General features: G+C 34.4%; 1 protein-coding gene across 4 annotated transcripts in view; it reads left to right on the top strand.

The window, feature by feature from the left end:
* The window catches only part of LOC129236254 (tyrosine-protein kinase Yes), a 65,340-nt gene that overhangs the window by 24,879 nt on the left and 21,113 nt on the right, over positions 1 to 19,348 (top strand). The window lies entirely within an intron of this gene.

The following is a 19,348-nucleotide window of genomic DNA, read 5'->3' as shown; positions in this document are numbered from 1 at the left end:
CTGAAACAGATGCTTCAAGACCAGCAGCTTCAACTATTAGCTCCTCAGCTGGAGTTAAAGCCCTCTGCTGGTAAGGTCCTCCGCCTGTCTGCCTTTTTGAACTTTTGTTGAAGGACAACTTTCTTTTCGCATTATATTTCTGATCTGCGTATACCTAGAAAGAAACTAATAAGTTTCATTTTGATAACATGATTATAATATATGTACTAACTTTTTTCCACAACTTCGCATTTTTTATTGGCGGTCCTTCTGCATTTAACTGCTTGCTGAGCTCTTCCCAAAGTCGGTTGGCAGTCGACCTTCCTTGTGCACAATTCGGCAAGGAATTTTTGGCCAAATCTGTGTGCTCACTCATGAAATGAGCCATTATATCCTTCTGCTTGCTATTTAATTTATTACAGTTTGTCCTGAAATTATAAAACTTCATTTAAAGTTACACAATTTACATATATTTTAGTTATTCTTACATTTTTCTTTAATGCTTTCAAATTCTGCGCAATTACGTTTATAAATAACCGATCGAATGACAATTCGAACGAACGAGTTGTTCGATTACTCGAAGACGTTTGTCATCATACCGAATAACGATAGCGATGACACGTTCACGATAGTTATAATCCGATTTGCGTGACGAATTGCTCGTTCACGATTGTTACGATTCGGCCCCAGGTTCTTCTATAGTTACAGTGATAATTCCAGACTTGGTGGATATATGTAGGGTATGGAAGATAGCCAAGTGCGTTGTCTTAACCCTTACTGACACATTGATTCCATGACTCTGAAGATCTGCCGTAGTAAAACTTCACATTTAAGACTTAAGTGGACCCTATCAAAGTATTGGGTTGTTCAGAAAGTAATTTCGTTTTTTTGTCATGAAAATGAAAGACCATCTTAAACCCTATCACGTGTTGTTATTCGCCGGTTTGCATCAACTAATGCCTTTATCGCGTCTTTATCAGCTTCAACCGGCCTTCCAGAACGTGTAGCATAGTCGAGATCAAAATTGCCGGAACGAAATTTTGCAAACCAGTTGTGGCACTGCCGTGTTGTCAACACATCTTCTCCCTACATATCGGTCAATTTCTTTCTGGCTTGAGCAGCATTTTTACCTTTTCTATAGTAGAAAAGTAAAATATGTCGAAAATGCTGCTCACTGCTCTCCATATTTAAAAGAGCACCGTACTACTGCGTAATCAACTACTGCTATATCAGCTGTCAAAACATATAATGACAATGCGACTTAAGTGTGAAGTTAGCTGTGAAAAAATACAATCAAATCCTCTGTCGGGAAAAAACGAAATCACTTTCCGAACAACCCAATATATTAAAATAGGTATGTTTATAGCCTCTACATTGTACATACAAGGGTTCCTCAATCCTACATAACATTTTTCGCTGAAGCTTTTCACAATATTTTACTGAAATAAAGAAACTGAAATCATTAAACAAGCATAGGGTGTTTTTAAGGAGTAAATAATTGCCTTTCTCTTTTGTTTTTAAGTAACAGCTTCGTGATGCATTAATCAATGGAAATTCTAGTTTTTGTTTGTACAAAACAACCATTGCATTTGCTGTGAAAAATGTCATTGGCCGGCATACTGACATAAAGAGGTGTTATTTGCGTAATAAAACATATGCAATAAACTTGATTATATTGTGCATTTCGTTGTCGACGGCACAACTGACTTTTTTACTACAATCAAAACTAGTTTGTTCGCGTAAAAAGTAAATTCAACTCAACGCCACTCAAATTTGCATCTACAGACATGAAAAACGGTCATCACTCAGTCATTTTGTCAGCTAATTCAAACATCAGTATTTTTTTTACGTTCATTATTTTTGCTTTCTATTAATTTTTATTTCTTATGGTTCATACGAATGCAGCTAATTACTGTCAAACCACGTAGATTAGTACATCTGTGTATGCAGCAATTATTTGTCAAACATTAGGTGGGGACAGTTCGTAAAGGAGGAAAAATCTAATGTAGTATATTTTTATAAAAACTATACTATAAACTTCTCGCGGCATGATATCGGATGTTTTTTATGAGCTTGAGAACTTAAAATGATAATACAAAAAAGAAATATATTTAAATTATTTTTTTTATTGCAATCTGGTAGATAATTTCCTGACATTTATTTGTTGAATATGATTTTTGGCATATGTACGCCGCGACTACGTGTTACATGATCCATTCGGTCAGTTCAATATCGTATATCAGCCGTACGATTATTGTTTAAAAGGTTGTGCCGTCTTGTTGGAACCAAATGTCACCGATATTTGGCTGATTAATTCAGTTTTGAATTTAGATGTAGCTCTTCAACACCTTTTTGTTGAAGAGCATGGTGTAATATCATCAAAACAAAAATAAAGAAAAAAGCAAAAAATAATAATAATAAAATAAATAAATAAAATAAAAAATAAATAAATAAAATAAAAAATAAATAAAATTATGAATAAAATAAAAAGCAAAAATAATAAAAAACAATATAAATATTTTTTATATTAATAACAACAACAAAAATTATAAAAACAAAGAAAAAAGTAAAAAAAAAACACAAAATTATAATTAAAAAAATAACAAAGTAAAAAATAAATAAATAGAATAAAAAATTAATAGAATAAATAAAATAAAAAATAATAATAAAAAACAATAATAAAAAATTATAATAAAAAAAAAATTTGTTTAAATAAAATAAAAATATATTAAAAAAAAACATAGTTGTGGCATGCCTGTATGCATACTATAGATATATATAAAGCGTTTTTCAATAGGTGCGCTTCAACTTTTTTCCGATAGGGAGGGCGAACGACGCAATATTTTTTATTTTTCGCTTGTCATTTGTAAACTTCATTAGTATACATTTCATCATGGAACGCCACACACTTGAGCAACGATTGCAAATCGTGGAAATTTTTTATGAAAATAATCGTTCTGTTGCTGCTACTTTAATCCAGATTTTTTCCAAAAAATCATCTTCAGTGATGAAGCTCACTTTTGGCTCAATGGCTTTGTCAACAAGCAAAATATGCGTTACTGGGCAGAAAGCAATCCACACGTGATTCATGAGGCACCGTTGCATCCCGAAAAAATCACTGTTTGGTGCGGTTTACATGCCGGCGGCGTAATTGGCCCATATTTTTTGGTTGACGAGAACGATCGCCACGTTACTGTGAGTGGAAATCGATACCGCGACATGATAAACGATTATTTTTGGCCGCAATTGAATGGTATGGACTTAGACGACATGTGGTTTCAACAGGACGGGGCCACAAGCCACACAGCACACGCTACAATTGATTTTTTGAAGAGTAAGTTCGATGAGCGCATTATTTCAAGAAATGGGCCGGTCGAATGGCGGCCGCGCTCGTGTGATTTGACGCCTCTAGACTATTTTATTTGGGGTTATGTGAAGTCATTGGTCTACAGTAACAAGCCGGCGACGATTTGTGTGCTCAGAGCCAATGTTGAACGCGAAATTGCTGGAATTTCGGCCGATTTATGCAAAAGAGTGGTCGAAAATTGGGTTCAACGATTGGGCTTCGTAAAACGTGCACGCGGTGGTCATGCAAAAGAAATCGAATTTCATACTTAAATGTATATGTTCAAACTCGATAATAGAAAAAAATTAGTTAAAAAAGTCAAACCGTTTGTGTTTTATTAAAAAAAAAAAGTTGAAGCGCTCTTACTGAAAAACGCTTTATATGATTTTGATTTGATTTTATGAACTTTGTTTTTCAATAAATAAATTATTATTTGCAAGCTATTAAAATGATAATAACTCAAAACTTTTAATGCAACTCCATATTTGACATTTTGTTCCATTGCTAAAGTACTTAATATAAAATAGATGCCCGCTGCACATTGTTTGCAGCGCGCAGTTTGACATCAGCCTAATGCGCGCATCGTTACTGGCCCAGATCGCACTCTTTAAACGCAACCCATTCAAATGCATCAGCTATTTTTAAGCAAATGCATACTACTAAGTATTTTTTATTTTATTTTTTCATCTCTTTATTCTTTTATTACTCATATATATGTATGTATGTGCGTGTATGTGACAGTTTCAGTTGTTCGCAGGCTAAACAAAAGAGAGGAAAACAACAAAGCGGTACACAATTGCCAATTGACTCGCATGCCACAATTATTTTCATGCAAAATTTTACGCAATGCAAAACTTAAATGCTTTTCTTTTGTTGCACTCATACACCACGATTGATGCTTTGCCTCTGGCTCTGCACTCTGTGCGTATAGTTTTGTTGTTATTTGCAGTTCATTAGCTTCGATGGTTTGGTGGCTTCGTCATCGATATCGACATTATTGTTGTGTCATACGACGTTTGCTATTTGCGTGCGTATATTTCGCTTTGTTTGTTATGTAAGAGGAGCCGCCCACATTTACTTTTCTGATTTTGGTGCCATGCCTTACTTGTTTACCCAGTTATGACTAGTGATTTCTTCAATTACAACTACTATATCACATATCGGTGGCAGACATTTGTACTATAAGCGTTGATTCATTGTTTGTTCTAGCTTCGCATTGACTTGACTTAGTAAAGCAACGGTGCGAAACGTCAATTGTGATAGGCCGCCTTTTTTGCTACTATTTCGAATAATATTTGTCGGTAATGTAAGAATTCGAGACAGTAATTTCATCTTTAACGAAAAAAGGAAGCAAAGACAGCACTTTAAGTTCTTTCATAAAATTTAGTTCTGAAGTGGCCAAATTTTGCGCAAACTTCATTCGCGAGTTGAGATTTGGGTTGATTTTATTGTTTTTATTTTCATACGAACTGACTCCTGCGAAAACGCTAATAGGGAGTGCGTCATTTGAAATTGTTGCATCTAAAATAATATCCCAAAAACCACTTCTTCGATTTTCAAAATTATTAGTTACCAAAGCAAATTTAGGACAATCAATTATGATCATTTTATTTGTTTACAATACTGGGCAGTGTAAATCTTTTACCTTGTTGTGGAACATATAAACTTTTAGCCTTAGCGGTAATATCTGACTTGCAGTATGCCACTTACGTCAAAAATCTTCAACATGGCTAGATGTCTGTTTTGCCCTCTTTAATTCTGCTTTTTTTTTACTAGACGAAAAAAGAATGATTTTTATCGTACCACTTAAGACTTACATTGCAGCAGTAGCATGAGATCAGGCTAACAGATTTAAAAATGGCCAAAGTCCCTTTTGTAAGCGCTCTTTAATATAAGTTTATGTGTTAATAGTGCCTATAGTTATGAACATTTTGCTCTTCGTGCTAGAACTGCAGATGGTCTGCCAAACGGAATTTTTTTTTTAAATTCATCCTTTTTTATGTCCTCAATTTTCCCGCACATGTCCTCTAGCATCGGCTACATTAAAATCTTGGGCAGGAAGTCAGGAAAAATTTCGATTTCATCGTTCATTACGCAGCATTCATATTTCTGCACGAAATACAAGCAAAGAATTTTGGGGCGTATGTTAGCCACATCATTCTTCGTTGCATTGCGATCCGGTACTTTGGCATTTTGTACGTTTTCAGACCAGCTTCTGCTTTAGCTCTACGTAGAAATGGCTTCGAGCATCCTACCATCCGAACAGTATCCTTCCCGAGATAGTTCGATTTCTCTTCAATATAGTTACCACTTTTTCCGCTTTGTTACGGTCGCCACAGTCTTTTTTCCGTCTCGTGTATTTTCTACGCTGAACTCTATCATCCACCTTAAACCACGGGATATGGTATTTCTGAGAATTTTGAGTACTTTCACAATCTTTTTGTAATCGCGATTCGGGTTATTTACAAATATGTTTACTTTTTGTTCACTGCGCTAATTTCGAATAACACTTTCTCTCATATAACCCACATATGTACTTATAAATTTGGTCCATTCAACTTAGCGGATACTATAAGAATATCTTTCCACCTTCACCTCTAGCGTACGTTCCGTTGATTTTCAAAATTGGTTCAGTTGACAAGATCGAAGCAGTCTGTGCTGACTCCAAACTGCAATCTTATGCAAGAATTTAGGGGATTTAATAGCATTGTGGTTATTATTTCACCCGACTGTAAGTATGTAAATCTCAATATCAGTTTTTATTTATTTTTTTAATTCAGTGATATTTTTTTTTAATTCAATGTTATTTTTTAATTCACTTTTATTTTTTTTAGTTTTGTTTAATTTGTTTTATTATTATTGTAATTTTGTTCAATCAACAAAAATGTGGCAATTCAAGGATGACAGATTTAAAGGTTTGCTATGGTGAAAAAAAAAAAAATTGCGGGGAACTTTGGCTGCTACCTGTATGTCACTTGGGACATATTTAAGAAAATTTAGCCTGTGTTTGTGATATACGAAAAAAATCAACACAGCCAATATTCATGCCATGGCATTCGTATATCACTAACCCAAGCTAAATTATTATAAATACATCCTAAGTGACGTCAGCCAATTCTTTCAAATTCGCTCAAAGCCGAATAATGGTCTGCTACATAGACCACATCTCAAAATATTCACCATGGTTGCAATTCATACATGCCCTTTGTCTTCTTTCCTCGGCCCACTCGCCATTATCTAATCAGGATGAAATAAGACGAACTCATACAAATACAAACATTTTGAGGGTTTATGTCAAATTTCAGCTGAAGGAAGCTGAGGAAAAGAACATGAAAATACTCTCGCTTTGATAATCAAGCACCACTCAGCTGATGAAAAAATGCCACCATGAATAGATTCGCCTTGAGTTGAAGTTTATCTCGCGCAGAATTTTTTATTCCTTGATATATTTAGAATCTATTGCAAAACATAACAATTTTCATTGGCTCGGCTTACTTGTTAGTGTTTATCTTGTTAGGATTTATCGACATTTAAAATTTCCTTCAAATCAAAATCCTTTGAATGGGATCGCCGTTAAGTATGATTTTCTAAACATTTCATTACAAATGTACGTTATGGGCGTTACAAATTCAGCACTCATCCTTGGCTCCGAATCTCTTAGATGTAGTGTTTCTACTCTCTCTCGCTCTCTCTCTCTCTCTTAGCTGCGGTCAAAATTTCCACCTGCTCGCTTACTGCATTTCCCCTCCAATGATGCTGTTGGTGTTCACTGACGCGCTGCTTTTAATGCTGTTAGAACTCGCTAAAAAATCTGAATGATTTAAAGTATGCAGGGATTGAATTCGGAAATCGCTCCTGGGCATTATAATTGACTTCTATGATTTCCACCCATCTCACTTCGCCTAACATAACCTACTACTTTGATGCTACTATTGAAGCTTTGCGGTTTAATTATTTTACTCGCACATTAGAAGTGAGTAGTGGAAAAACGAGACCTCCATTTTTTATTTTAAAATTCCAATAACTTGATCTCTTTAAAAAGTTGTTTACATTTTTTTCTTGTTCTTTTTTCCTGCGACCATTCATCTTTCATGCATTTTTTGGCTCCCACGGAATTCACCCATCACATCGTAATGGCATCATTTGTACGAGTATTGCACCTAATTATTTTGAAATTCTTTTAAGCCGATTTCAAGATAAGTGTGAAGTCAGAATTTTAGTCGATTAAAAATGCTAATAAAAGGCACTAATTCAACGAAATTCAACGAATTTGGATATACATATGTGTTTAATTTAATTGCATTTATTAAAATCGAATTAATAGCTCATTCTTTCTATGTCGTAAATAAACTTACGCCATTTTTTAAATAAACAATTTATATGTGCATACATATGTACATATGTACATATGTATGCATATAGTTATATATGTATGTACTTACGTTGATATTTCTTACAAATTTTTATAACTGTGCATGTGTTTAATGAACGTGTTAAATTCATAAAAATAAAAACAAAATTAATTCATTCATTTCGTATCAAATTTATGCACCGCAGACGGAATTCGCAAGTGAATCTACATTAAATTGAAATAAGGAAGGGAAAAACGTTGTAGGTCTTATTATTGTTTCCATTTGTATTTGTATTTGTATAACTCGTACATAACAAGAGCGGCTACAGCTACACAAACAACGATACCAGCAACAACAACATACCTGCATAATTTTAACGGCTTTCGGGAGCAAAATATTCCGCAGCCAGTCACCGTTGCACACCGTTGCATTTCAACCGGAAGAAGAGTAGTGAGCGAAAACTTTTTGCAACACTGAACAGACGAGAACGTGAGAACCTTTGACAGCAACAGCAGCAATGCTAACAACCACAGCTATACTCTCGTACAAACGGTGCAAACTTAATGTGAATACAACAATGGTAGCATTTGCTTTCGTTGGCATATTGCCTTTGCCCATTAAATTGAAATAAAGCAACAATATAGCAATGCATCATACGAGTATGCGGTGGAGTGTTTGCTTGTTGGTAAAAAGTGGAAATATGGAATGAAAGGGAAGGTATAGGGGTGAAGGAGAGCAACTCAATTTTCGCTGCTTTCGCATAAAGTTCAAATAATATTCACACTTTTTGTTGCATTACATTTTGCTTTGCCGTTGAGGAGCTTCAAGGCATTCATAGGCTTTCCACATCAGACGCCACAAGACTGCCAAACGCTTTGCAAACTTTACCAGAAAGTTTCCATATACAGAAGATTCAAACTGCAAAGAAAATCAGATTTACTTTGTGCACACCAATGCGGTTGATCACAGCAAGAAAAAAAAAAACAAAGTCGTAAGAAAAATATGTAGCACAAGTAAAGACTTTTGCAAAGTGAATGGATGAAAATGAATGAAGTTGATTGTGTTGTGTGAAGGAATGGAATGAGAAATTAAAAAGGGTCGTGTCGTTGCCCGCCTTAGCTGATGCATGTGGTTGCATTGAAATGTTGCGATTACGTACTTGTACTTTACATTGCTTGCATTCTTATTGTCTTACTACATATTTGCTATTATTGTTGTTGGTTTGTTTTTATTGGCTTTTGTTTTTGTGCAGCGGAAAACCACAAACAGAACCGCTAAGCTAAGCAAATACCTCCACAAAGAGCGGATGAAGTTATTAAGACTAATTATCGCTTGGACAGTGTTTAGCATATGTTGTTGTTGTATATTGTTGCAATTGTTGTGGGGACAATATGTGCTATGTTTTTATTTGAATGAACGCAACTAAAGTGGAAAAGTGTTTTTTTTTTCTTTAATTTTTTTTGTAAGTCACTGAAAAGTTGCAAAGAAAATGAAATTACGCAGAATTTCAGCAAGAACTTTGCAAGATCTTCAGGGAGAAGTTTCAGTTAGTTTCTTAAGACCAAAATTCATGAACACGTGTGATATTTTATTCGTTTTCTACATACCTATAAGTTGGCTTTCATTTCTTGAAAATTTTAGCTGTTTTACAAATAACAAAGTAAATGCCAGAAGGTAAATCAATACGCCGATTTTAAGCACGAACTATTTTTTAGTAATAAAAATGAAACTCTTTAAAGAGTATTTAAACCAAAATAACGAAATTAGTATGCACATACATATTTACTACGTTGCCAATTTCGTACAATCAACTAGCATGAGAAACTTAAAATGGCACTTTCACCCTAAAAAAATGGCAACAAATCGGAAGGTAGTTATTATCAATCCCCTGTCTTTACCGGCGAGTTGAACGCTCTCGTTCGAATAATGAATATATGAACACATAAATTTATATGTACATACACACATACTTCAGTAACTAATATATGTAAGCACTAATTTTAAATATAAAAATCAAGAAGAAATTTTTGGTATTTCAAAACCCAGCGACAACGAATACATTTTAATCATTAAAGAGGGCGTTAACGCATTACAAAAAACCCAGTCGATACTGTGTGCTATGAATTGAACTGAAGGCAATAAACTCGTAAAATCCTTTAAATGTGGTTTGTAATTGCATGCAGAGCGGAGTGAGTGTGTGGGTGAGCAATTGCCTGAAACGATTTTCATAAATAAAAACAAAAACCAAAAAAAAAGTAATAATTGAAACAATCCAAATGAAGGTAACAATAAATAAATTTCTTTCATTAAGTGACAGGTTGAAAGGAGACACCAAAACAATAGCAGCAATCAATAAAGATAAAGAATAAAAAGGAAAAAAAAACGGCCAGATGAGAACACCAAAAGTGGATAAGGTTACAGATGCATAAACATTTCAGCAATTCTAGGTAAAAAAAAAAAGAAAATGACAAATTAGGAGCATAAAAATTATTACCTACATATTTAAAAAAAATATTTAATACGCATTGAGGTTGACTTAAGTGGGAAACCATGTGGACTGAGCTCCAAAATGACTTACTGTATATTCACTAAAGCTGTTAAATCCATAGTCACTTACGCCGCTTCCCTAGTATGGTGGCCTAAAGTTAAGCAACGAAAGGCGGTAAAAGAACCCAACAAATTGTACCGCCTTTTCTGTGTCAGTATAACAGGAGCCAGGATACCCGACTGGCGCATTAGGTGTGCTCTTAGGCATACCATTGTTTCCTATTTTAATTGAAAAGGAGGCTAATTTGAGTGCCTTAAGATTAAAAGGCATTTCCGACCTAGAAATTCGGGATATTAAAGGACATTTGAAGATCTTGGAAGACTTCTATTCTTTATTGGGTTCACACATTATCACCAAGACTCTTTTTCTTCAGAAACTTTGAGGTTCTTATTAATGAAAGTATGACCTGGCTTCCAGATATGGTTTACTGATGGGTTGAAATTAGAAGATGGCAGAATAGCGGCGAAAATCAATGAGCCTAAATTAAAAAAAAAATCTAGACCAATGGGGTTTTACCCAAAAATCAGTAATACATGCCGTCGAATATGTGTGAGGGCCTGTCTATAGGAAAATTAGAGGAACCCACATTTACATACTCTCAGATAGTCAGGCGGTGGTCTGATTATATTTAGTATGACTTTTTTGCGACTTTCGGTCCATGTTATTATTTCCTTAAATATTTCACATTATAGGTATGTCTACTACCCTGTATTTAAGTATAACACGAAATATATTCAATTTAATTAAAAACATACTGTATTGGCCAAAACTATAGCACACGCCTCGCATATTTTTTTGCGATTGCTGTTTTTCTGAAAACAATGAGATCAGGAATAATTTTTTTTTTTGCATTTTATTTTTGTTTATATCACATATTCACTTATAATAAAACAACATACTTGTGACCCATTTTTTTTTTTTTTTTTCGTTTTTTGTTTTTAACTTTAACATGAAATAGTTCATAGTAGTCCAAAAATCAATTTACAAAACTAAATCACCCCTTATTTGGTGTAAACAAATACGTTTCTATGCTAATATTTTGTAGCAAATCCCTTATTTTGCATAACTGCTGCGCATGAAGCTAGGACGATGACGACATTCGATGAGGTGTCCTTTGGAGTGTTTGAGAGAAAGACTGCGTAAGATTTTTAGACCTTTGCATGTTGGCGATGGCGACTATCGATGGAGCAATGAGCTTTAGAACGACATAGGCATAATGCAGCTAATAAGTTCTAACGGCTTTGTTGGCTCTCAGTCATGTCGTGCATTTATCCTTAAGGATGCCCCACAAAAAAATTTCAAATGGTGTCAGATCCTTTGTTTATTGCCATTGTTTACGATTTGTGATGTGATGTTATCCTACAAATGAAGGTACCGGCACTGCAGTTTTATGCCGACTCCGCACAACAGTTGATGAAGTTTGGAAACTATTCTGTCATGATAGATGACTGCCCTCTGCTGTTTGCCATTGCCTGCCTATCTTTCATGTCCACAGCGGACATCGAACCAACTACTTGGCATTCACTTACCAACCCACTCGGCTAGGGCGTGTGTCGTTTTAAAATAACGGCGGCAAATACAGTGGCAATATGTAAAATTGCGAAATTTCCAAATTTATTATTCCAAAAAAACCCACATGCGATGTAACAAATTGATGTTCATGTACTCACGTCTTTCGCCTATTAAAATTAGCTCCCAAACGTAGTTCTCCCTCCAACAGCCTTCCACCGCTTGCGCTACTCATTTTCGTTAAAAATTAGGCGTTATGCCATTGTTGGCATAGCAAAAAAAAAAAAGAAACAACATGGACGTGTTGTTAACAATTCAAGCGCGGTAATTCAAGTCAGCGCCCAGCAATTCCCTATCCAACAATTTACTACACGCACAGCGGCGCAATTTGATTGCTAAATCAAAAAATCAAATAACTTGCAGCAGCAAGCCAACAGCGACCGTCCGTCTGTCCGTTTGGCTTACCTCAAGTTTTAATCATCGTCCGTTCGGCTATTCATTGTTGCTCGCATAATGGCAGCTGCGGCGGGCGACTACTTGTGAAACTGCAATACATATGTACATATGTTGGTTGCCACTGCCCCCGCTTCCTCACTCTTCCATTGCTGCTGCCGCTAACTTTCGTGTTGCCAGTTTATTTGCGTTTATGAGTGTACTCTATTTTTTACTGTATCGTTTAATTTTAGTCGATTCGTTAATTTTATGTTTCATCAGTTTTTTTTTCTTAACATGCATAGATTTTTTTTCCATTTCTGTTAAATTTTCGAAAAGTTACAATGGTTTAACAAAAAGTATTTAATGCTGTAAGTGATCTTTAAATGGGCAATAATTGTAATTATGGGAACGCATGTAGGTACACAGCCCGCCATTAGCTAAGGAACACGCCCAATAGTTGTACATTATATTTTTGCCCTATGCCAGTGAAACCAAAAAAGCTAAAGTAGTGAAACTTTTGTTGTAATTTTAATTTTTTCTTTATTTAAATTTTGTTTTTTTATTTACATTTTTTTTTTTATTTTTTATTTAAATTTTTATTTTATTTTATTTAATTTTTTTTCTCCTTTTTAGTTTATTTTTTTAGTTTTTTTTCCTTTTTTTATTGTTTTTTCGTGTTTTTTTTTTTTGTTTGTTATTATTTTGTTTTTTAATTAATGCACAATATCTCGGCAACAACATGTCAAAATTTCAATTCGTTCACAGCAAAATTGGCCAAGTTATGACTATTTGCACACCTGTCACTCCAAACCAGGTTTCTACGAGGGTCGTTTGAAACGTCCGTGCGAAGGTGAAGAGATGGCACTACTAGCACGTATCGAGGTTATATTTAGTTAGTAGCATCTCTTGAGAGAACACACCCCAAGTTTTAGCCAGATCGATCCATTTCTTTGTGTTTGGTATTCATTTCAATCGGAGAAGTCAAGTGATTTCTAAGCAAGTGTTTTTTCATCACGACAACACACCAGCTCACACCTCAGCAGTTGTGATCGCAAAATTATGAGCAATAGGGTTCGAACTAGTTTCATATCCTCCCTATTGTCCAGACTTGCCTCCCTCGGATGCCTCTAACTACTATTTGTTCGCCAATTTGAAGAAATGGCTGACGGGAAAAATATTTTATTCACACGAGGAGGTGATTGCAGAAACGATTGTTATTTTTGAAGTCCTATACTTCATAACTCAAAACATAATGAGCCAATTTTTGCACAGTACTGCTTCACACAATTCACCAGATCATCCTGGGAGCTTGTTTTTGAATACTTATTAATCTCACAACAAATTATGCGCCTTTTTTTAACGCAAATCTGTTTTTTGTTTTCAAGTACTACGAAAAAAATATTAAATCTCAAGGAAAAAGTTTTACCATGGATACCTCGAGAAGCATATCCCTTAAAAATGCATTTTAATTTTTTTATTTCAGATGATTTTGTTGCGAGTTCTGATGTACACCACATAACTACTCTTTTCGAAGGTCCTCCGCTGATTCACTGTCATTCTCCCAAATTTCTATATTTTTCAATGAAAATTTAGATCTGAAATTACTCGACAGATACCGATTTTTTATGTGTCTACCATTTCTCGACTATTTCGTAAGAACGCGAATACGCTTTTGTTGATTCCACGAATTTTTTTACACGAAAATAGGGTGAGCTTTTTCATCCAGAGTCTAGGCAAATGACAAAACTGTTCCAATCCTATTTTTTGTGTATTTGTTTTTAATTTTTTTGTTTGTTTTTTTTTTTAATTTTTTTTCTGATTTTTTTTTTACTTTTTCATTTATTTTTTTGTTATTAATTTCTTCTTATTTATTTATTTTTTTTGTATTTTTTATTTTATTTTTTAAATTTTTAATATATTTTTTTGTTATTAATTTCTTCTTATTTAATTTTTATTTTTACTTTTTTTGAATATTTTTTGTCAGAAAAAGTGAATACGAAGCAGGCAATATGTAATGTTTTTGTATTTTTAGGTTTTTATTTTTTTAATTTTTAATTAATTTTTTTTTTGTTTTTAATTTTTTTTGTTTTACATTTTTACTTTTTTTATCAATTTTGTTTTTTGTTACTGTTTTTGAATTAAATTTTTTTTGTATTTTTGATGTTAATTTTTTAAATTTTTATTTTATTTCTTTTTTTGCTATTCATTTCTTCTTATTTAATTTTTTTTGTTTATATTTTGTCAGAAAAAGTGAATACGAAGGCAATATGTAATTTTTTTGTATATTTGGGTTTTTTTATTTTTATTTATTTATTTTTTTTTTTTGTTTTTAATTTTTTTTTGTTTTGTATTTTAAATTTTTTTTGTTACTGTTTTTGAATTAAAATTTTTTTTTGTGTTTTGGATGTTTATTTTTTAAATTTTTATTTTATGTTTTTGTTATTTATTATTTTTATTTTTTTGTATTTGTTTTTGTTTTTTTGTTGTTTATTTTTTGTCAGAAAAAGTAAATAAGAAGCAGGCAAATAATAAACAATTTCTGCCGAAGATTCAAAAATTGTAACAAAGGAACTATTGCTCCACGCATGAATTGCGTTGAGAAAAGGAAATAAAAAAATAACAGGCTTGTCTGTTCATATTAAGTAATTGGGTAGCAGATTCTCAAATGTTGGAAGTCTCAATAGTTATCAATTAAACAGTCGGGGGTCTCTGCTTCACCAAATAAAAAAAAATTTAAATTTGGAAATTCAAAATGATACTAACCCCCGGATGTTCGGAGGTGGCATAAAGCTGTATGATTTCAATTTGTTGAACAGATGGAACAGATTTTAAGTAATCCTCCCCTCCGGTTAAAAAACAGTGATTTCGAGAAAACCGCATTTAACATTTGACAAATAGCCCCAAAAACGAGAATTGTATTTTCATAAAATTGTTTGCACCATTAGATCAATTGGATATTATTTGTACTATTCTAAATCACGAAGTGTGGAGATTTAGTAACGAGACTGACACTACGAAGCTGTTCATACACTTTGCTCTGTACCACCTTCAGTACACACCCTTGGCTTATTCCTGCAATGCTCCATGTATTCAGCATGAACATCAAGATAATTTTGGGAACTAATACTTTCATCTTCAGGATACCAGTGAAGTTTACGGTTTCCAGAAAAATTCGCATTAATCCGGGCAAAGACTTTCCCCAAAAATGTGCCATTACTTAGAATTCTAACATGGAAAGTCGAACCGGCGCGTTATTTTTAATTTTGAATGAAAGTCTATTTTAATAGAAAAAGTTCTTTTCGTCTATCGATATGCCCAGTTTTTGCCCGTAAAAATCTTAGCTGGTTTCGCTCGAAACCCATAACATCTTCTTGGCCATTTTTTGGAATTACCGAATTATTTCTCGAATTTTCTTTCAATAAATCTTAAAATTCTGAGCTACGTTTTACTAAACAATCCTTTTTTATTTTTTTTATTTAAAATTAATTTTTTTTACTTAAAATTAATTTTTTTATTTAAAATTAACCAATTTTTTTTATTTAAAATTATTTATTTTTTTTTAATATATTTAAAAAAGGCACAAAAAACTCAAACTTCTTCTAAATTTATATATTTGCTTTGTGCAAACTGAGTTGTAAAAAAAAAGAAAATATTCTTAAATGTTTACTCCTCTTTGATTGAAATTACTGCGTTATGGAAAAATGGTCCCGCGTGCGAAGCCGTGAGTTTTGGCTAATGCGTTATACATAAATATATCCAGTTAATTTATAAACACTCACCACATTACCCCAAGGGGAATATTCTAATCGGCAGCGCAACAATTCATTCGCCGCCTATCAGCGTCCCAGTCATTACGCAAAGATAGTAAAGCTCATTTTACGATGCACATTGTCGATACTCGTGTGTAATTACACATATGCATGTATATGTGCAAGTGTAGTAAAACGCAGTGATTCGATCAAATTTCTAATTAAAATTCTAAATGAATGCATATCCCAACAATAATTGACTGAAAACAGCAGCAGCACTCAACAATAGCGGCTACTGTGCTTGGGCTTGCGGCGATCGCTTTTGCATGCAAATTAGTTTTCACCATATTTAGAAGTTTGATATTACAAAAACAGTGATGTGTGGTATGAGTGTGTGTAGGTAAACATTTCGCTGGCTGAGCGATGGCGTAACTTACGTCGGTAGCGAAAACGGCAACGAGCACACAATGGAAGGGTCTTACAAAAATCATGCGAATAAGTTTGCATAGATATGTAAAAATCTGTGTAAATGTAATACAAAAAAGTCAGGCTGTATATTAAATTAAGTTTTGAAGATCAGTTGACTAAGTTGATGAGTCAGCCTACAATGTACATACAAACAAACATACAAAAACAATACGAGCAGAGTCTAGCAAAACATTTGCAAATGGAATACACTGTTAGGATTTTTTTGTAGCATCTAAAGCCATTTTTAAAGAAAATAATTTATTTTTCTTGTTTTAAAAATTACTGAATTTTCATAATTCATTAAGTTGGAGAATAACTTCGTAGCATTTTTACCGAATACTTTTATTTAAGGGGTTAGGGGTAGTCAGAGGCCCGAAAAGTGATGATTTTCAATATTTTTTTTTTTGCTAGTCAATTGCTTTATTAATAGGACTATGAATAAGTTCCTTGCGGTTTTACAACAGATGGCGTAACTTGATTATTATTCCATCGATCCACATTTCCAAACATTCATTGGAGAGCTACTGTCGTAAGGCACAAACGTCAGTATAAGTTTTTTATTTGAAGCGTAAACAACAATATTTTTACCACACTTGAAAATGTCGAATTTCGTGCCAAATAATGTGTTTTTGCGGGGAATTTTTTAATATGAAGAAAAAAGCAGCCGAAAGTCATCGTATCTTGGTGGAAGTTTATGGTGAGCATGCTCTAGCTGAGCGAACGTGCCAGAAGTGGTTTGCACGCTTTAAAAGTGGTGATTTTGGCTTGGAAGACGAAGAACGCGAGGGTGCGCCGCCAAAGTTCATGGATACCGAATTGGAGGAATTGCTCGATCAAGATCCGGCTCAAACGCAAGAAGAGGTTGCAAAAACTTTGGGAGTTGATCAATCAACCATTTCCAAACGTTTAAAAGCCATGGGAATGATCCGAAAGGTAGGCCATTGGGTGCCGTATGAATTGAAGCCAAGAGACGTTGAACGCCGTTTTATGGCATGCGAACAACTGCTTCAACGGCACAAAAGAAAGGGTTTTTTGCATCGAATTGTGACTGGCGATGAAAAGTGGGTCCATTACGACAATCCAAAACGTCGGGCAACGTATGGATACCCTGGCCATGCTTCAACATCGACGTCGGCGCAGAATATTCATGGCCTGAAGGTTATGCTGTGTATCTGGTGGGACCAGCTGGGTGTTGTGTATTATGAGCTACTGAAACCGAATGAAACGATTACGGGGGATGTCTACCGACGACAATTGATGCGTTTGAGCCGAGCACTGCGAGAAAAACGGCCGCAATACGCCGATAGACACGACAAAGTTATTTTGCAACATGACAATGCTCGGCCACATGTTGCACAAGTGGTCAAAACATACTTAGAAACGCTCAAATGGGATGTCCTACCCCACCCGCCGTATAGTCCAGACCTTGCGCCATCCGATTACTATCTCTTCCGATCGATGCAACATGGCCTGGCTGACCAGCCCTTCCGTAATTACGATGAAGTCAAAAAATGGATCGATTCGTGGATTGCGGCAAAACCGACCGAATTTTTCACAAAGGGAATCCGTGAATTGCCAGAAAGATGGGAAAAAGTAGTAGCAAGCGATGGACAATACTTTGAATATTAAATTTGTAACCATTTTACGTCAATAAAGTTTCAAATTTCGAAAAAAAACCGCACGAACTTAACCATAAAAAAAAAAATAAAAACATAGCATTAATACATCATATTTCGACTTGACTTTAGGAAAATTTCAAAAAAAAAATTTATAATTGTAAAAGTTGTCGCTATTTGTGCGAAGCCCGTTTGTCCAGAAGTCCCTTGCGGTGATCATCACAATTCCTTGGAGATTCATCTAAAATCAATAGGACAAGAGAAATTTATTTTATTAATAGATAATCTTGTGCCTGATCGAAACTTTTTTTCAAAATTAACAATATGGCGGCCTCAGGAATTTTTTTCAGTTTTTCGAGAAAAAAAAACCGACAATGAATTGTTTAAAAAAAATCGAAATTAAAAAAAAAAACAAATCCTTCGTTCAGGCAAGAGTTGTTTTTTGTTGTGTTTCAAAAGCAGTTTATTGAAATCTACCAAGCGGTTTTAAGTTACAGTGATCACCAGTTCAAAAAACATAGTTTTGAGAAAAACGCATTTAAAGTTTTGCTATCGATTCCGGAGCGGCCGAGCGCCCTCTGTTAATCGTTAATTAACTCGAAAAGTATTTGTCGGATTCACTTCAAATTTTAACCCAATATTTTTAAGAAAATGCAAAAAAAAGAAATAAATCCAATTTTTTGAGAATTCGGACTACCTCTAGCCCCTTAAACAAAAAATAATATTTATATCGATAAGTTAATCAATTATATATTTGTTGATGCCGTTCCGCCTAAAATCGGAAGTAGTCGGTGTCAAAAGTGTTATCGAAGGTAACGCCCTTCATATAGTTTGACAGAGTGCGGAAAAAATGGTAATCGATCGGTGTAAGATCTGGAGAATACGGCCGAAGCTGAAGGACCTCCCATTCGAGCTTTGACGATTTGTGTAACATAGGGCCTGGCGTTGTCATGAAGGAGTATGATTTGACTATGTCGATCAGGTCTATTCAGTTGAATAGCTTCATTCACGCGCTGTAGCTGGGCAATGTAGATCTCCTTGTTGATCGTGGCATTCTTTTCGAGCATTTCCCAGTGCAACATGCGCTCCCAGACTCACCAAACACTTATCATGATCTTCTTTGGATGAATATACGGCTTGACTCTTGGCTTTGGCGTATCTCCTGAAGCCACTCACTACTTTCTTTACTTCATATTGATGTATAGGCACGATTTCTCATCTCCCGTGACGATTCGGTACAAAAAGCGATGTTTATGACCGCGTGTTGCTCGAGGGCGGGCGAGATGCTGAGAAGTAATTTAAAGGCGACTTTGTTTGTTTTTTTCGTTGAACTCGTGCTGCACCCA

Source organism: Anastrepha obliqua, chromosome 1 (assembly GCF_027943255.1).
Source record: "Anastrepha obliqua isolate idAnaObli1 chromosome 1, idAnaObli1_1.0, whole genome shotgun sequence".
NCBI classification, from domain to species: domain Eukaryota; kingdom Metazoa; phylum Arthropoda; class Insecta; order Diptera; family Tephritidae; genus Anastrepha; species Anastrepha obliqua.
The sequence above is the reverse complement of the archived record's forward strand: the minus strand, read 5'-3'. Positions and strand labels throughout refer to the sequence as shown.